The sequence below is a fragment of the Scophthalmus maximus genome, chromosome 13 (assembly GCF_022379125.1).
Source record: "Scophthalmus maximus strain ysfricsl-2021 chromosome 13, ASM2237912v1, whole genome shotgun sequence".
In the NCBI taxonomy this organism is placed as follows: domain Eukaryota; kingdom Metazoa; phylum Chordata; class Actinopteri; order Pleuronectiformes; family Scophthalmidae; genus Scophthalmus; species Scophthalmus maximus.
Genome location: NC_061527.1, coordinates 13,586,633 through 13,604,631, shown reverse-complemented (window position 1 = coordinate 13,604,631; position 17,999 = coordinate 13,586,633). Strand labels below are relative to the sequence as shown.

Sequence of the window (17,999 nt, the reverse complement as noted above, 5' to 3'; positions counted from 1 at the left end):
AGCAGCAGCGCATCAGAGTAGCAGCAGAATGGATCAATGGACCGTCTGTGTTGCACTTATGAAGGGTAAGATGTTGAAATAATCAGATTGCATATCATCCGTACATCTGAATCAAATCAACATGCACATTGAATCATGTTAGAGGATAATATCCAAATACATTCGTTTTAAAAAACGTATTGACTAACTACACAGAATAACTACATAGGCATGTCGGTCTGCTATTTTGTAAATACATACATTTATTGACTATTAATTACCAAAAATCGCAATTCTGTCACTCTGGATAATTTTCTAATTGCGCGCCAAGAACTTCCGGGCAATATCTGAAGTCTACATGAGTCACGTGACGTGCAAACATTTTGGACTTCCGTTGTCGCTGCTCTCTATCGACGGAGTGGCGTTTTATTGTGAAAGTTCCATTGCAGTGAGAGGAAGTAGAGTTAAGTGAGTGGGGGACGCTTGACAGCGGGGTAAAAAAAAAAAAGTTACAAACAAATATGTAGTTGATGTGCTCAGATTATCCACTCGACAGTCTTAATCAGGACGTTGCCTCTACATAGTCTTTGCGGTCAACCGGAGGCGTTTCTACACGAAGTGTCCAACACCTTTGTTCACGTGTTGGTATTAGCTTCATTAGTGTATTAGCTCATTAGCTTACGGTGTTTATTTCATTAGCATTCATTAGCAAAGTGAATGGACTCATAGCCACCGCATAGCTAACACCCAGCTAGCTCTGAAGGCTTTAGCTCATCGTTTTTCGACGTGGACACCGTGAGGATTTGTGAGACTGTGATTGGGCTGTCCAGCAGCCACTCGCCCCGCGGGAGAGACCACGCCCTCTCTGGACATCGGTCCGCCGAGACGGGTGACGTCAACAGCTGCCGGGGCCTCGCCATCTCTGGACACCGGCCTCCCCATGTTCTTCATCCGACGGAGAGACTCTTCAGATGGGACTCACAACTGAACTAAGGTACCACAATTTTGTTTTGAATGCTGTGCTGAGTGAAACGGCCAAACAGTCTTGGAGCCTCTTCACCCACGTGTCGCGTCAGGCCTGCAACAAGGTGCTTTTGTTTTATATATCCCGGTTTGTGCCTGTGTGCGCGCGCGTGTGCGGAAGTGTGTTTGTGTGGCCCCACTGAGATTGTGTGTATTTTTTAATTGGAGGTAATCTGAAGTTTAAGTATGTTGATAACCTGGTTCTGCTAATTGTTATTCACATTTAAGGGGAATTTTATTGTAATGCAAGTGTAAAGAAAGAAAGGTGACATTTCAATGGCACTAACTATTATTTTTCATTATTTAGTTGGACATTTTTAAAAAATAAAGCGGAAGTTATTATTTTAATTCTGATTTGTGACGTTCGGTTATTCATTTGGTTGCAACTGTTAATGTATAGGAGGTTAATATTGGTGGTTGGTGACTGAAATGTAATAATTGATGGAATACAGAAACCCTGGATGTCTAAAGCAGAAGTATTTATTATAAGAGCTCAATATTGAGGAGACTTCCGGTTCGCTACACAGATCAACCGGTTCACAGTGTTCGCTGTCACAAGATAGTCTGCCCATCCCCGGTCTCTGTAGTGTCTTTAGCTTTGAATAATGTTGTCATCTCCCCGCGACTATGACACTTCGAGTGAGACTTCAGCTGCTCAATGATTGTTTTGGCTTGCCATAGATAAGATGACCTTGCTAGTTGTTGCCTGAAAAGACTCCTCTAAAGAGTTTCTCAGGAAAGATAGACGAAATTCCTCAACAGTGACGAGTAATATTTTGTTCTCCTTACAACATTTAGTTGTTTAAATGACTATAGGTTATGGTTTGCCAAGAGATTTAAGAAACCAATAGTAGAGTGTCAGTTCACCGTAGGTAATTAAAGGAACCCAAGATAGTGAATTTATAAAATTAAAACAGGACATCACCTTAAGTACACATCAGTGTAAATTAGGTGAACTGAATTAACGAACTCGGTGCCCTTCCATGATTAAATTAGGGACAAATGGGCTACGATAACAACATAAAAGAAATCAAAAGTCTCTGATATTTTGTCATAGTGGAAAAAATATGTGACGTGTGTTGGAAATAATTAGTGAAAGGTTTCTCGAGTGCTATCATTACTTGGAAATGATTGGCATCCCATGGATATGTGAAAATTGTTTCAGAATCCACTGTCTGCTTCTCAAAAACTATTTCAAAATTTAAATCATGCTATCCAGCCGTTCTTAAAAAAAAAAAAAAGATTCTGATCATTTGGTCAGCAACATGAAAGCAGAAAGACCTCAGGTAATGCTGGGCTCAACATTCTTTCCCTTATAAAGCCTTAAACTTCTAATATCTTCATGATTTTCCCCTCATGTAACCACAGCATCCTATTGAATAATGTATCCCTTTCTCCTCGGAGCATCAGGTTGTTAAGAAAACATGGCCTAGCAGAAAGATGTGTTTATTACACGCTGTGCCTCTGAGGTCCTGAATACCATCACATGACTTCTAGAAGATCAACTCATCTTAATCTAGATGGGGAAGGAACATTAGGTTTTACATTCTGAAAGAATAAAAACCCTGTTTACTTTTCACATTTTATTATGTTGGAGTCTTTCTCTAAAATAGTTTTTTTTCCTCATCAATCCACAATACCCCATAACGACAAGGCGAAAAAAGGAACTGTAGAAAAGAGAAAAGAAAGGGAAAGGGAAAGGGTGACTATCATATTGACAGTTAGTGTTCAGACTCTTTGCTATGAAACTCAGTTCAGGTGTCAACCATTTCTGGTGATCGTCTTTGAGATGTTTCTGCGTCTCCATTGGACTCCAACGGTGGTAAATTCAATTAACTGGACATGATTTGGAGAGGTACCTGTCCTGTGTAAAGCCTCACAGCTGACAATGAATATCAGTGGCATATAGCCTGTTGGGAGCACTGATTTCCTGCTGGCCTGAGCATCGTTTTGGCCTGCTGTGAACAGTCACCTTGATGTAACAAGAGGGAACGAGTTTACGGACCACTTGCATCAGGTGCAACTCTTTCCTCACCCGTGTATGATGGCTACCATGCAGGCACGTGCCAGCTTCATCATCCTACATTGATTAATAACCATTCTTCGTCGATGAGCGGTCAAAAAAATTGAAAAATTAAGAGTTGTTACCGGAATTCATGGGAGAGAGAGAGAGAATAGAATTATATATATACGAATATATAACGTATATTGGGATGCCATTATGACTACATTTGTATTTATTTATTTATTTAGCAGACTGATGGGTCTGCGTGAGATTGCAGTCATATTCCCAGCCTGAACCATTGTTTCACTCTGCTCCTGTATCTGTGGAAAAACTCCCAAGAGCACAGTGGCTGACATACTTCTTAAATGAAAGTAGTTTGGAACATAGAGAACTCTTTTAAGAGCTGTCTACCCGACCAAACTGAGCAATCAGAAGAGAAGGGTCCAAGAGAGGTGACCGAGAACCTGATGGTCAACCTCATGGCAGAGCTCTAGATATTTTGTGTGGAGATGAGAGAAACTCCCACATGAATTGGACTTTGCAAAAAAGCATATTAATGACTCTCAAATGCTGGTGAAATCCAAACCAAGATTGAACAGTTTGGCCTCAATTGTAAGCAAGTGGACACCAACACTCATCACCTGCCCAATATAATCTCAACGATGAAGCACGATGGGACAGGGAGGGTCTGGATGTTGGGCTGAAGGTTCACCTTCCATCAGGCTAATTAACCTAAACACACAGACGAAACAAAACAGGAGTGGCTTGGGGACAACTCCTCAAGTGGCCCAGCCACAATAGAACATCTCTTGAGGTATCTGAAAATGTGAAAGCATCAAATTCCCCACAGTGAATCACTTTAGCTCGCAGATGCAGGGCAGAGGAGGTAAAATGGTAACAGCTCTCCCCCTGGGGAGAGAGGGTCCTGCCAGCAGAGAGAAAGCTGCCGCTCAAGGCGGACGCACCCACATGGTATGTGCAAGGGTCACCCCTCATGTGTACATTTCTTCAAAAGTGGAACTTCCATTCCACTCCCCTCTATCCTTCGTATTTTTCCAAGGAGAGCAGGCACGTTACTCGTTTCACTGTTTCTATTTAAAGGACACTGAAGTTCCGGGACGAAACACATAATAGAGGAGACATGAAACTGGTAATGGATGAAATCAAAATTAGAGTTATAATGTGCTGAAAATGTGCGCATACTAGTGTTTGCACAAAGAACATCCAGCAGAGATCATTCTAGGAGTCATTAAAAATGCTGAGAAAGCCAAATTTAACAAAATTCCCACAATACCTTTTTGAGAAATCGCATCCACAACCCAAAAAGATAATGCCTTTTTTCATATTATTAAAATATATTTTTTGTATCATATTTATCTATATGAATATACCCATGTGTGTGCATCTGTGTGTGTGAAAATGAGTGAGGGTGTTTGAGAGTGGTAGTGATATGTAACTACTGTTGGAAGGATAATCTTGATGTTGTGTAACAAAGTTGTAAATAGCAATGTTGTTTTCTGTGTGTGATGCCATTTCATAACCTGTCAAAATGTAACCTGAGCCCAACCTTACATGTCTGTTTTAAGATCCACTGTTGATTTGTCAGAGTTCTTAAATTGGTAGCTTTACATTTCATGGCAGAAAAATGAGATAGGTGAGTAAAATATTATCATAACTGAAAGTAATGATGAGCAAATATATGGGAACCGCATACAAGTTTTACAAAGCAAGAATTTTCCTTTCTAAACTTGTGTTTATTTTGCAAGTAAAGTCGTCCAAGGCTCAGGCTGTGGCCTTCGCAGCAGAGGGAAAAGTTCTATGTTCATCCTTCACTCTGTTCTTAACAAGCAGAAAATCGGGGTAGGGTGAATTTTCCTTGCATGGTTTATGCCCACTGCTTCGCTTAAAGGACAAAGAAGATGCGACTAAATACGAAACCAATTTGAGTGGTCACAGTGCTCCAATCTGCAGGGCATGAGTGTTCACTGAACAGTCTGATGAGCATCAGCATCCCAAGAGATTGGAAGGTCCAGACACTTTATAATATACAGAGGCATACTAAAGCTAATCCAGTGAACTCTGGTGGAACCCTCTCATCTTATGCAGTGTCACCATGAAAAGTTCCCAAATCACTGTTGTGGAAATGTGCTATTTCTTTTCTTAGTGTTTTCACATTTACATTTGAAGAGGAGAGTTTTCAGAAAGCTAGATCCCCCCCCCCCCCCCCACTCTCCACACAGACGCAGTACAGGTTTTGAATTAGCTTCTCAGTGGAGGCTACTATCTGCTGGAAACACCTGTAGCTTATGTGGGATTTACCACTGACAGGCTACAGCCTATGATCACAACCTGAAGGACAACATCAACACCTCTAGATTTATTCTATCATGCAGGATTTACTCCACACGATTGCAACCATACTTCCCTGGGCCTAGAAGCACATTATCAACACATTAGCCTATACTGTGTGTAGCTGAACAACATACACAAGCACACACTGCCCCCAGCTTAAAGGAAATATATTATGCTCATATTCAGGTTCATAATTTTTATTTGAGTTATTAATTGAAAATGTTTACATGCTCTAATGTTCATTCCTGCAGCTCCTCTTTTCAGCCTTTGTCTGAAACACTTGGTTTTAGCTCCTGTCTCTTTAAGGCCCCTCCCTCCAAATGACGCCCAGACTGTTCTGATTGGCCAGCTGGCCCACTATGTTTTGATTGGTCCAACACTTGTGTAGGAAATTCACTCACTCTTGCTTTGTTGTGGGTGTGCCAGACTAGCTGCTAGACATACTTTATACATTTCCATAACATGGTGACTCTCGATGTTAAGGAAGCATGGGCTGGACTTTTGACAAGTCGGTTCAGGAGCGTGTTTTTTGTCGGGGAGCATAATATTTCTCCTTTAATACCTTTTGTTTCATACCAGTAAAAATGAATTGCTATAGGTGGGCCTTGCCTGTCATTGTGTTGGAATTGTAGGTCATTCGTGTTTACATCTCCCCATTATACAGTATATTCATGTTTTACATATATTTCTGCTTTTCATAAAAGAATGTCCTATGTGATTGCAATCCTAGTGAAAATTTTATTTCACCACTGATTTGCTCCTATGTAATCTTGTAAATATATATGTTTATGAAGGATTTGCACATCAGTGTACGGATGTAAAATAGTTTCCCCTGATTTCACAATTAGTTGTTATTGGTTATAACTCAGAGAGTTCCTGCTTTGTCCGCTCCTTTTACAGCAGGTCATTTAGAATCCAACTGAGTGCACTTCACTGATGGAGAACACTAAAATCTTTGACCCTCCTGATTGCCCTGTGTGTCCACTAACAGTATAATGGGCTAAGAGTGCTGAACTACTCATCTACTGTAAGTACCAGCCATTAAAAGTTAGAGGGACCATATCTAAGTCAATATGATCTATGAGAGACTTAATAGCCACTCAAAATTTAGATTCATTCACAACATGGCTCTTGTGTATACATATATAGTGGTAATTGATTTTTATAAATTGTAGTGGAGCAAAAAAAATGCAGGATTTACTGTAGCTAACATTTTGCTCTGATATTGTATTGATTAATCAATCAAATGTGAGCCGGTCATGTTTTTCCATTAAGGCTAGATGGATCTTACAAGATCAGCAGAATACTGCAAACATTAATGTACGTACTGTAGATGTATAGTGAGACAAACGTAGGCTTGTATGACTTGTTTAATGTATAAACCCAGATATTTTAAATGTAGAAAAAAATTATCATAAAAAACTCTACTTCTGCATTGTCAATACATATCTACTCAGCAACAAGTAAGCAAGTTCCTCCTCCCTAACGCAATCAAATGGACTTGCTGCCTTTTTCGGGAGTCAGCTCTTCTGTCTGCTCTCAGCATGTTCAAATTCCTTAAACACATTTACATGGACAAGACTTCCTCAGCAATCCGCTTGGATAGCAGACCAGCTCAGCTCCTGCCCTCCGAGTTGTGCTGCTATATTGAACCGGTATCTGATTCACTGACCTTCTCGCTGCCTCATGCCTTGCTAATGTAATCTAGTTCCGCTGCTGCTGCTGCTGCTGCTGGCTCATGTCTCTGTGCCTGCCGCTTTCTTTCATTCTCTCTCTCTCTCTCTCTCTCTTTCCTCCTGTTTTTCTTCTCACTCATGTAAGCACAGCCAGATACACGCTGTCACACACTGACACACATGCTGATGTTCAATTGTTGTCAGGTTGTGTGTGTATCCACATTTTTGGTTAGTTGCTTTAACCTTGAACCTCTCACACACACAGCTATTGGTGGCTACCATTGGGACTAGTGGAAACTAGGGTCTGAAATCAAAGGTCTATTAGTTGATGGACAGAATAATGATCAACATTTCAGGCATTATTTGCTATTCCCTAAAAGAAAAAGGGCTGTTTGTTAATGCCCAGACACAGACAAGTTATGATCATGTTGCATTGGAAATTATGCAAATATGCTCTTTTCAACAAAAGCTGCGTTTTTACATTTTATATAATTGTTAAATTAATATATTTTAATATCTGGATTTTGGGCTGTCATCTTGGGCTCTAGGAGACTGATGATAGCAGCTCTCAAATGAGTAATTGCTTAATTGTAAAACAAATAATAGACTAAAGAATTACTAAAGAAAAAACTGTTATCTGCAACTTTAGTCGCATTTAAATACCTGAATTTTAATATTTATACAAAAAGAATACCTGTTCAATACCTTACTGTGTTTATGTATAAAAAAACTGTCATTCATTTAACAAAAAGCAATTTTGATTGGGAAAGTGGAAAATGTTCCACAAACAAGGTTTTCATGATTAATAATAAATAATCCATACACTTGTTTGCATTTGTTGTGATCAACGTGCTAAGGTTTATTTTCTCCTCTGAGTTTCTTACTGAATGAGACATACCATCTGCTTTTATTGAAGTCAGAGACCTTTGTGGTTTTAATGTTGAATCTCTTACAGTCCCGCTCTCGCTCTCTCTCATCCCTGATTCATGGTGCAATCCGGGATAGAAGTATCACCATTTTGCCTCCAGCTATCCAGCAGTCCAATCTATAAATCAGGCTAAGGTACGTAATGGGGCACAAAAAGCAGAAATCCAAACCACACAGGACAAAGAGAATTTACTGTTGCCCAACCACAAAGCGCCGAGCCCAGGCTCTCAGCAGCTCTGGCTGCAGATTCCTGGAGAGCCATGCTGGATATGGACATTGTAGGAACGCGGGAAGAGAGACACTGGGGTCACAATAACAGAAGAATAGATGATGGGGGTTTAAGTACATAAGGAGGAAGTAAAAACGACTGGCAACATACAGTGTATGACATATCATATTTTTTATTCTCAAACATACTAAGTAATTCAAGTGGTCGAAGAGGTCCACAAACAGTCAGACACTCCATCATATGCACAAAATACACAACCATTTGATAGAAAAATATGACATTCCCTCATACAAAAAAGGCACACGTTCAGACACGCACACACCTAAGCAGGTGGATCTTTGCATGCATGGCTGCGCTTCCCTTAGCTGTGACCACGGTTGCTAGGTTACGGGTGATTCCAGCCTTTGGAGGGGTGCTGACATTAGGGAGAGTAAATTGACCACAGGAGGCTTAAATGTGCCGTGACACGGCAGCTGCAACATACAAAAATGTTGTATATGTAACTTTTGGGGACATTGCATAGCCTTACATTTATGTCCTGGGGACCTAACCATAACCACTGACCCCAAAATCAGCTGTTTCTCATTTGGGGACATGGCTTTTGTCCCCTGTTGGACAAGCTGTCCACAGTTAACGATTTGTCTAAAATGTGTCCCAAAAGTTCCCTTTGACAGACGCACACAAACTGGTAGCACTGTATTTCAGCATTAGCTCTTCCCAATGGTGAACACATTTAATGCATACCGTCACCCCTAAGTCTTTATGTCTACACATCTGCTCCTTTCTCTTTCCCTCACACACATTCTGTTATTCTACCTGTTAGCTGACAAATAGTGTCCTCTTTGGGCTAGCAGCCTGATTGTAATAGGAAACACTAGTGAAGAGTCTGTTGGAACAACAGAATTTACTCTACATTTGTGTGGGTGTGTGTGTGTGTGTACGTAAATAAAATATGCAGTACACAACACTGGATTTAAGTATTTTGATGTTGTGCAAAGTGTCTAGGATCATTTAATTCATCTTAATATGAATCTAATCGAAATGGATTAAATGGCATAAAAGCTGCTAAAGGCCTACTCTCCTGCTCTGCACAAACACGTCACTTTGATAATCTCTTTAACATATTCTTGCTCAAACTCTTAAATTTGTTGCAATTACCATGTATTTGACCGTTCTCTCTATGCCTGCATTATCTAGGTTTAAGTCTCTTAAACGAACCTGTAATGTTATCTGATTTAATTGCCAGTACAGATGATTCTACTTTATGAGCAATAACCCATTCACACCGGTGAACCACTATATCAATCCTAATGCATCTATTAAAGTCTGCCTGTGACATTATTATGATTAGTCACTTTGTTCTTTCCAGACCCGCAACAGTACAAAATCTAAATATGAATAGAGAAATATTGACATGATTATCTACTGTCATCGCACATTAATCACCACTTATCTCCATGACTGCGATATTAAATGAATTCATGTGTCCTTTTTGGACGTTCTCACCTTGTTTTTTAGGAACAGATGGTATCGAGCCCTGCTAAATAATTATCCCTAAGAGGATGTCACAGTTGTTTCGTTGATGCAAAAGCCCTAATATACATAAACTGATGTCATTTGGCTTTCATGTCTGGGGATTTGCTGTAACAAATCAATTGAATGTGGACCGTGAGCGTGTTGGCTGTAGCACACCTTTGGTGACTCGTCTAGTGTCGAGGAGAGGCATCATATAGTTTCATTTACTTGCTTTAACTACAACCATTTTACATTCAAAAGCTGGACTACTACTATCTAAAAATCCCATAATGCCCTTTCTCCTGCCGCAGGATAGCTGGACTAACAACCCCACCAAGTGGTCAGGTGTGTCACATCCATCTGCTCATGCATAATTTACTCTTCAAATAAATCAGAGTTAGAAATGTTAGTGATTAATATTGTGAATAACACCAGGAAACTGGACAAAGCATTATGTTATATGGACAATAGCAGGCACAGATGGATAGCGAACAAAAGAAGGTTTTGGACATTTAGGCTTACATTTTGTTCTCAGTCATATCATCTCATCTCTATAGTTAACTCTTACTAATGTCAAAAAATAATGATAATGATAAATAATTAAAAATGTATGCTGTACAGATGGAGTTAAAAACAAACTTTATTCCCGGTAGATCTCTTACAAAGTTTGTGAACTCGCCAAAAAGTATGATAATGACAATAAGTGTAATAGAACACCATATTTCCATTCCCTTGGGATAGAAGGAACATTTTCACCAGCATCACATTCCGATTTTAATCTCTCACATCTTCTCCCATAAAGAGTACTGGAGTTTGATGTGTTCCCATGAATTATTCATTCGAATGGATATTGTTCACTTATATTTTGTGATTTACTTTAGATGCTCATGTTGCAATGGATCTACACTCCCAGCAGACTGAAAGCACTGCCTTGTATACAGGTGATTTACTATACCAGCACAAAACTGAGGGACCTGTCGTAGCCATTATGAAGGCAAAGGGAAGGTAAATTATTGGTTGTAATGCACCACTGAATGTTGAATGGCATTATGCCCTCATGTGGGACAAATGTTCTGATTCATAAACATTGTGAATTGGTGACATGTCGTCACAATATCCAGAAATTGTATTGGGTTCTTTAAACGTGATTACAATGTCAAACTTTTCTAGTCTTAGAATTACTTCTGTTCATCTGGGACGTGTCAGTGGTAAATCTTAGGTCTTTGACAAAAAAAAATAATTTGGGAAAAGAATGTTGCTGACCATCGGCACAGAGAGTTTTCCATACCAAACCAGAGGCATCTTCAAGACTCCCTCAAGCACCTTAACAAATGACTGGGACACAGATGTTATTAAAAATTCAATTTCAGTTCCATAAAGTGGAAAAAAGAACAGTCAAAAACAAAGTAGCAGAAACACCTTTTACTGACTTTTAGTCCCTTGTGTTAATAATGTTCCAAAAATGCTGAAGCCTTCATTTTACAGAAATGCAAATAATAGCATCTTTTCATTGGACCCTTGCTGCCTGGCAAAACATCCACACTTGAGGTTTTTAATGTAGGTGTTTTGTTGTTGAAAAACCCAAATCGAGACAATTCTGACATAATCAGCAGTTATTTTTGTAGACATGGGAAAATGTTGCCAAAGTATTCACAGGCTGAGGAGCAAGTAAAGTGATTTTACGAATTTTAACACTTGTACAGTAAAGAGTATCTGTATTCTGCTTTGGGAGTGAGCGGTGCCACTGCACAGAACTGCATATTGGTAGGAAGCTCATACTTGACTCAGTAAAGAATGAAAACATGTAAGTGTTTATTAATGCAAAACTATATAGGCTTTAAAGTGCCCATATTTTTTCCATTTAGTGATTCATAATTTTTGATTATGGGGTCTTTGATAAGGTTTTGAGAATAAGATTACAGAACTTTTGGTACCAGCCCCCAAGTAATAATTTCCAGAAAATGTGTAAGTGGGTACAGCAGGAAAATCTTCAAAAAATTCACAGCGAGTGAGTAGATAATTGTAAACTAAAACACTGCTTTGCGCAGTGGAATTGTCATCATGTCCTGAATTAAGCGTGATCTGGCAAGATGCTAAAGACTAGGTGCGTTTGGCTTTAAGATGCTCTGCACAGCATTGACTTAATGTGATGCATGCTGGACTTAACACAATGTATGCTGGTTAGAAATGCTGTCCAACCTTCTCCGGCACTGCACAATGTCACCGTGTCACATGACATTATAATATGGCTGGAGCAAGACAGCGGTAGTAAGATGGAAACATGACATCCAAAAGGTGTTTTGGTTGAATATAGAATAGAAATTCTACACATTTATGCAGCTGTGGTTTGAGCAAGAGATGAACCCAAGACACTGAATCTCCCTCTTTTTCGGAGCTAAGACAAGCTTGTGTTAGGTTATTCTGCTTTACAAGATAATACCACTGCTACATTTCTTGAAGCACGTATGGCCAGACACAAACCACAAGCATGACATGATCATGTTTTGATTAACAATGTAAGTCACATGTCCCTGTAATATCAGGGAAATCCCAGTATGCAGGCTGCTGAGAGACGTTACAGTTGACTGACACATCCCCTGTGAACCAGGGAGTTGAGTCCACATCCTCTGGCACGTTCTCGTCTGCTGGTTCCTCCATCTGAATGAGACCAGCATCGTCATGACCTTATCACGGGCAGAGAGGAGAAACAGTTTGTGTTTGTATTTTGACCATATGGCCCTATTAGTAGTGTAATGACCTCACAGTCCCTCCAGGACACACACTAATTTCTGAATTTCTGCGTGTGGGAGTGTGTGTGTGTGTGTGTGTGAGTGTGTATGTGTTTAATGACCTTAGGACCCTCCATCACACTTAATACTGCCCCCATTGGCCACTTACACAGATGAAGCCTCTCCGTGTGCCATTTGTACTGCATGCACTTCTCAAACTGTGAAGCTCTCACCACATGCGACACACACAGTCATTTTTTGCCCCATGACTTCAAAGGGCATTACACTGACTTACATTTATTTCCCTGAAACTTACATAAACTTGTCTTTAAAATAATATCTAAGGATTTATGTTATGGGAATGTAAGGAAGACAAGTCCTCTTAATGTAACCATGTAAAAAGATTTCGGTCTGCACACACACGCACCGTCGAACTTGTTGGCCATCTATATTCGTTGATAATCTTCTTCCCTGCCGATTCAACATGAACACCACAGAACTATCCAATTATCACCACGGATTTCACAAAATTAAAGTTGCAACAGACGATTTTTTTTCTTTAACTAACTGTATCATTATGAAGTAAATTATGATTGCACAATGTAATGGTCATAGAAGAATGACACTATCAGCATGTATTGCCTACACGCCTCTCTCTCACTATGCAATTCTGTCTGCCACCGGGAATAAAATCTGGTTGCCGATGAACAACCAGAACAGGAAAAGGGCAGTGCTTTTGTTTTCCTCAGTACATTCTCCAAATAGAGGAAATGCTGGATGGCAGAGCAACTGGAGTAACTGTGGAAACTACACAGCAAATGAAAAAGAGCCACACTGTTGGAGGAGACAAAGGAGGGAGAGATAGAAGTGAAATAAGAGTGAGCCTCAGATGAGTGCATCAGTTTGATTGTGAGAGCTCCTGGACATAAGAGGGTTTAAAAAACATCCAGTAGAACATTATTTCTACAAGGTCAGTGAGTAACAAAACCTGCTGCTTTCTCTGAATGATTTCTTCTGCTTCTCTCCACCGCGACCCTAACCCCTGCTGTAGACACACAACAAATAAATTGCCAAATATTTAAGATGTTTGAAATGTCTGATAACAGGTTGGTTATGAAACATGACTGACAAGTTTGCACATCACATTATATTTATTCGTTTTTTTTATGGTAAAACTGCTAAATGGATGGAGATATTTGGTTTACATTGTACATCTCGTTTCTATTTTTTTATTTTATTATACTTGCTTGTGTTTATATCACTTTTTTACTTATTTATTACTTTTTTACTGCTGTTACTCTTGTATTATTTTATTATACCCCATTTAGCTGATTACAAATTTCTTATTTTAAGATATTTATAATATATAATAATCTCAGATTATTTTATCTTTCATGTAATAAACTACATAAATCATCAGTATTAGATTACAACACATTTTTGAGCAAATGTGATGAAGACATTTTACGAAAGGAAGTGTGACAGTGGCACCAACTATTATTTCAGGTAGCAATTCATGTTTGCTTACTTGATTCATATAATTTTGTCCATTTTTCATTCAGTGAAATTCAACATTAAATCGGAATTCAGTGCTTTGGAGGTAAAAAGCTGACCAGCTGGTTGGTGGTTTTGATCCTCATTTCCTCTTTCATACTCCATCTTTCTGTCTCTCTCCATCAAACCCTTCTGGGTACCAATTAGGGCTCAAAGCTGCTGCAGAGTGTGTGCATAGGTGTGTGTTTCAGTGTGTGTCTCGCTGCATGTGTGATAACGCAAGCTCAGACAACAAGCTATAGGCTACCTGTCAACCGGCACTTCAATGCTCGCCATCTGCTCACACTGCAAAATGCTCTTTATTTACCCACCTCACAAAAAGAAAAAAAGAAATACACTCCACAAGAAAACAGAACAAAAAGAGCATGGTGCTGATTATTATTTTTTTTATAATTGCCTGGTGATATTCTCAGTGAGGTTGAGAAGAATCTTTAGTTAGACCGTAATCGCCGTCGCTGTGTGTGTGAGTTATAGAGGATAGCAGAGTCTTCATGTACTTAATGAGTGTGTTTGAATGGTAATGTTAAAGTACAGTCCATGCTGTCTTGTCTGTTTTGCTGCTCCCTCAAGCACATGAGGAAGTTTTTCTTTGCCACTGTCACCAATTGCAAGTTCATGGTGGGACTAATATGGTAAAAATTACACTCTATCCTCTATATGAAAAGTGGCCTGAAATAACTTCGGTTAACTTTCTTTTATATTGGCTTCAGAGATCTTCTCATATCCTTGTGCTTATCAATAAACTGTTATTTGGCAACAGTACACATTAATCTACCCTGACACTTTGAGATGTGGGCAAATGTGCAAGGGTTAGCTCAAGAGCTAATGTGCACCTTTAGTCCCCAAAAAAAGCCTTGTTGTAATCAATAATCAATTGTCCTGCGAAGGAAATTTTGATCTTCTGTCAATGTGAGGTTTTTAATTAGAAATTGATCGACAAATTCATCCTGCCTGGAGTATTATTTTTGGAAGGTCAAGTGCATTTTTCCTTTTTGTGTATCAGCTGAATTCAGAATAGTTTAGGATGTTAAAACATGTACAAAGAGAAAAGTAACAAAATATGCACTATGCAAACTGAAGTTATATTTATTTGACTCTTCCACCTCACACATACACACATTTTCTACCTCTCTTACTCTCTTTTTGTGTAATGTCATGCAGACATACATTGCCGCGAGCCTTCAGGCTCTCATGGGGATCCAATTCAGCTTATATTTATAGAGGGGGCGATCTGTTCAAACATATGTTCCCCTTAACAAAGTCATCAATGTCAAAGCCTGCTCTCTGGGGCTCCACTAATGCTGCATTTAGCTTCGCATGCATAACATTAAAGTCAGCTGGACAGAAAGTCTTGGAGTTGGAGTGAAAGCTAATAAGCTACCTGGTTGACCTTCCCTAGGTCATAATCATTACAGGTATAGGGGGAGGTATGCTTTCGAGGACATGTATTTGTGTTGATGTGGTTAACTAGGACAGAGACTGAAACAACGATAGTCTGGAAAATATATGATTCATGAAGTTTATGTTGATGTGCTGCGTAAATGTTTTGTAGATGTTTAATTGTTAAACTTCAGTTCGTCCTTTTACTGAAATTTAAACAAGGTAAATAAACTGTTAGGTCAGGTTTGGGTATGGACAATCCTGCACAACGAGCGATGAGAACAGAGCAATGTCAGTTTTGGGTCGTATATAACAATATGGTTTTCAAGGACGGGCCATCATGAAATGTTAGAGTAAAATATATATATGATTTATACCTTATACATTATAGCTGGTTTATGGCAAAACCCTGAAATTACCTGAAGGGAGGGGAAACTTACTGCACCTTGAGAAGAAGAGCCTTGACACCAAGGCTCTGCTTAAGGCTGAGGAGTTGGAAAAACTCTTAATCCTCTTGGAGAAAAAAAAATGGAAAACTCAAGTTCAACAAAGTTTGGAAATTTCCCAGATGGCTCAACAGAAGGGGTATGTTGCTGAAAAGAGCAGGATCGAGGCTGCCCTGAGCCATACTGAGCAGTAAATGAGCAGATCTTCCAAAGTAGTACAAGGAGAAACCCCATTCTCCTCAGGACCACAGACACAAAGGGTATTGTTGCGGCCTGGAAACACCGTGTGCAGGTCAAACCCGGCTGAGCCTGCAGACTGAAGAGTCACTGGATAACCTACAGATATCAGAAAACTGTTACCAATGAAAAAGTGAAAGACTATAGCTGCACAAAACAGAAAAGTCCAGATTAGAATTGGAAATAAGACACTTCACAGTTGCAGACAAAACAGAGGTAGACAGATGGAGACAGACATCCAGACTAATTAAAAAGGTAAACGGTTACTTTCTTGAGTTTGTAAAACCTCTGAATGCTTTTCCTTATGGAGCAATCAAAGGTGTCTTCTTTATTTGAGATATTTTTATTAGATGACACCGGGGGAGCCACACGTGCTGAGCAGAATCATCACAGCCCTGTCACAGCCCTGTCACAGCCCTGACAAGGAGGCAGGATAAGGAAAAAAGAATTAGGAAAAAATGTAAAAGAGCATGATGGTGTCCGAGTCCAACTGTGATTTCATTTCCTGGATGTCTCATACCAGAGAAACGGAGTGTGTAACCACCTGCCCCATCTGTAATCCACACATCAAAAATTATAGAATTCTTTCAAAACCTTTCACAGGTCGCCCGGACAACAAATATTCTCACATTTCCTGCCATAACATGAAATAACAAAATGATACTTAAAGGGCATTAAATACTTTCAAATGGCTAATTGTAAGTGGCACTACAGGCTTCATTGGACTATATTTATCATGTTTATTGTTGCACTAACTTTCAAGTGCATCAGCCATATGGTTTGATTTTAAATAGTCATAGTCATCTAAAAATGCAGACACTTTATGAAGTCCTATTTATTATATAGATTTTTGATAACAGATGTTTTCTCAGGTGAAGATTTTAGGTGGACAGTTTTAACACACACACCTTGTTCCCTGCTAATGGCACTTTGACTCCCTCTGGTCTCTTTTAGTTCAAGCACTTAAGTGAAATTATTCATATATCCCCATAGAAGGACTGCTCTATTGAATGCTTTCACTCTGTCTAACCGATGCTTCAGTCTCCCCCCATTAATATGGCTTCCCTCGCTATTGTATGAAAAAGTTTGAAATAAACGATTCCTGTACTCTTTGCAGTCAGCACCTGCTGCTTCTACTGCCGAGCACGGCTATAAAGAGGACACAGGCGGCGACTGCTCTTTGTGAGTAACCAGCCACTAAAAGAGAAAGAAAAAAGATTTAGAGAATACTTTTTGCCAGTGGAATTTCTTTTACATCCTCCTTTATCTTTCTCCGAGGCCACACAGAGAGACATAACATGAAAACTCACAACTTTGACAGCTCTGTATATCAACATGACATCTACAGCCCACAGGCCTTGCTCAAACTTATGGAACAGCATCCCAACACTTGATGAGCAGATTCTCTCCAAGGACTCTCGCTCAGGCTCATACTCTTTATTCTGAGCCTCAGCTCAGCTACACAGGCAAGATCACGCTGAGCAGTGGGGGCGACTTTCTGCCTCACGTGCCCCATGGCAGCGCTATGCATTATGTACGCATCTCTCTGTGGATAATGGGCTCCAAAAATGCCCCCTGCCTGACCTTGTTATTGGAAACCCTCTCAAAATGAATAATGACAGACATCAGGGTGCCAAATGTCCCATGCAGGACATTGTAGGCATTTTTCTGTTAACAGGAGGGGAACAACATCTGTTTGGCAGCTGAAAGCAACGCTGATTCATCAGTCTCTTACACACCTCGTCTTAAAGTCGCAGTTAGCTCATCTCAGAAATGCAGAGAGGAGTGAGTTGAATTCAATGTCGATCAAACGCCATAAACACCGGCGCAAATGGATAATCCAATCATAAATAATCATAGCAAAGATGTGATGCAAAATGACAGAGGATAAAATTGTGTTGCTATCATGCTGCTCGACTAACGACTGTACCTTTAATCATGATTTGG

General features: G+C 39.7%; 1 long non-coding RNA gene across 2 annotated transcripts in view; it reads left to right on the top strand.

Moving 5' to 3' along the window:
* The first annotated feature begins 385 nt into the window (after positions 1-385).
* Positions 386-17,999, top strand: part of LOC118317648 — a 54,187-nt gene continuing 36,573 nt past the window's right edge. For both annotated transcript variants that reach the window (XR_004795483.2, XR_004795482.2), the window contains exon 1: positions 386-973. This is a non-coding gene — a long non-coding RNA (uncharacterized LOC118317648). The remainder of the gene's footprint in view (positions 974-17,999) is intronic.